Genomic DNA, 2,301 nt, shown 5'->3' on the forward strand with positions numbered 1-2,301 from the left:
CGTCGCTGCCTACCTCCGCCGACGCTACCAGAGAGTGACGGTGGCCGCGGTCATCGTTGGAACACTTGGCGCCTGGGATCCGGCCAACGACCAGGTCCTAAGGCGACTGTGCTCCAGATCTTATCTGCGCCTGATGAAGAAACTTTGCGTCAGCGAGGTGGTGGCGGCGTCTCGGTCCGTTTACCACACCCACGTCGGCCACGGCCGCAACTGACAGTAATCTACCACTACGAAGCCTGGTCCCCTCCTTGATCAACTGATCACCACCATCAAATCACAACACATGGGTTCCTGTCCGGCACGAGTTCCCTGGTCGCAGTGTTCCTGAAAACACCACATCCGGAGCCTACCTGGTGCTTTTCTTGATCCTGGACTACGTCTAACAGGGTTCATCTTCTGGCATCACTGTTCTGGGGCACTTTCCTGCCGTCGGTCCTGGTCTCACCAAAATCACAAACGAGTGCATTTACAGTCACTAGAAGACTTGTATTGAACATCAATAAAAGCACTCTGTTCTTATCAGCTTAATATCTGATACGGATCCTATTTGGATCCAAGATATTAAACTTATTTTTGTGATGCGGCGGAGTGCTTGAAGCTTGCTTCACCTCCGCCACGGGTTGGCCCGGTATTGCACTACCTCCGGGATCGGCCCACTCACCCCCTGCGGGGTGAGTTCGACAATAAATTCAATGATAGAAGGAGTGTTCGGATTTACCCATGATACCGGGGTAAACGGCTTGGGTGCGTCGAGTGTCCGAGACGGTGGCGGCACGCCGCCCCGGCTGACGCGGTATTCGCGTGCAGGGAGTGCGCTAGCTGTGTTTACACTTACGATTGCTCTGGGAAAATAAATGTTTCCGTGTGTATTTCATATATGGAGGGTCTCTTTTATTTTGTTATGTTCACACGTACATACTCAAGTTTCTTATTTTTTTTAACGTTCCTACTCATATTAATAAAACTATTGAGGAAATTATCATTACTGTTTCGGAGGAAAGCTAGAAGTGTGTATACGATGTGTATGCATGTGCGATGTGTATGTATGTATGTGTGTAGAAGTGTGTATGTATGTGCCAAGCTATTTCCGCTTTTCGAATTCACCCGTTTCGCAACGAAAAATAAAAAAAGCCTCTAGAAAATGGGGTTTGGTTGGTGTTTCTGTTTACAGTTGCAGTGGCAAGCGAAGGCATTTTTATTTCACATCTTCACGCGGCGTCTGAACCTGAAGACGCGTGCTCTCGCCACGTCTACGCATCTACACTATTCCCCATCACAAATTAAAATCGCAAAGAACGCCACAGGACCCACTCCGCACACACCTGCTGTACGGTGGAGCGGCAAAGCCCCGATGTGCTTTTCCTATGTCCACTGACCTTTGGGGTTTGACGTCCCAAAACCACCATATGATTATGGGAAAATTTCGACCACCTGGGGTTCTTTCACGTGCACCCTAATCTGAGCACAGGGAAATGCAGCCGCCGCGGCCGGGATTCGATCCCACCACCTGCGGGTCAGCAGCCGAGTACCTTACGGCCATCAGACCACCACGGCGGGCATCGCCTTGTTGATCAAACACTTCATTTCTGAACACCATCTCATACCAGCTCATCCACCGTTGGCTCTCGTTAATTACAACGAACATCCTCGCACGCTCACCTCAATGGAATTGCCAGTTGCTGGAAGTTCCAAGAAAATTGCGCACTAGACGTTCGGACGCACCACGCACGTACCTGAAGCGACGTGGACCCCAGGACGCGTGAGATCACGCCCCGGGCGCGCTTTGCCTCCGTACCCACTCGTCACTCCTCACAGCTTCACTAAGCCGAGTATGTAGAAGTCGAAGAAGCAGAACAACAAACCAGCCAATCCCCCACAGTGGGTGTGAGCCACAAGTGAAGGTCAACAAAAACAAGCAACACCAGCGAGCGCAGTGACGAAGCTATCGTAATGGGGCGAAATAATCCACGAATATGGCTGCACGTTGACGCACGGTCGCATTTGTGCAACCACCCGTGTCTCCCGAAGACCGTCTGTCGCGCGTCTTCGACGAAAAGCGCAGGCGAGTACTTCTCCACTGATTTCCGCGACCACTTCACGACCGCCTTCGGCCGCCTCATGTCCGTCCGGCACGATCGACGGAGCGCCGCACCAGCGCCTCGTACACGCCACCATAGCACTCCTACCCCTCGGAATCAGCAAAACTCGGACGTTTTCGACCACGACAGACAGAACCTGCCGGCCCGTTGAACGCTTGAACGACATCGCAGCGTCAAGTCGCACACTCACGTTCCGTCACCC

At 52.4% G+C, this 2,301-nt stretch overlaps 1 non-coding gene across 1 annotated transcript; it reads left to right on the top strand.

Moving 5' to 3' along the window:
• The first annotated feature begins 479 nt into the window (after window positions 1–479).
• LOC142766270 (U2 spliceosomal RNA) lies at window positions 480–662 on the top strand. The gene has a single exon (XR_012884453.1). It is a non-coding gene; the product is annotated as a U2 spliceosomal RNA (small nuclear RNA).
• The last annotated feature ends 1,639 nt before the right edge of the window (window positions 663–2,301 follow it).

The sequence above is a fragment of the Rhipicephalus microplus genome, chromosome 6 (assembly GCF_043290135.1).
Source record: "Rhipicephalus microplus isolate Deutch F79 chromosome 6, USDA_Rmic, whole genome shotgun sequence".
Lineage (NCBI taxonomy): Eukaryota > Metazoa > Arthropoda > Arachnida > Ixodida > Ixodidae > Rhipicephalus > Rhipicephalus microplus.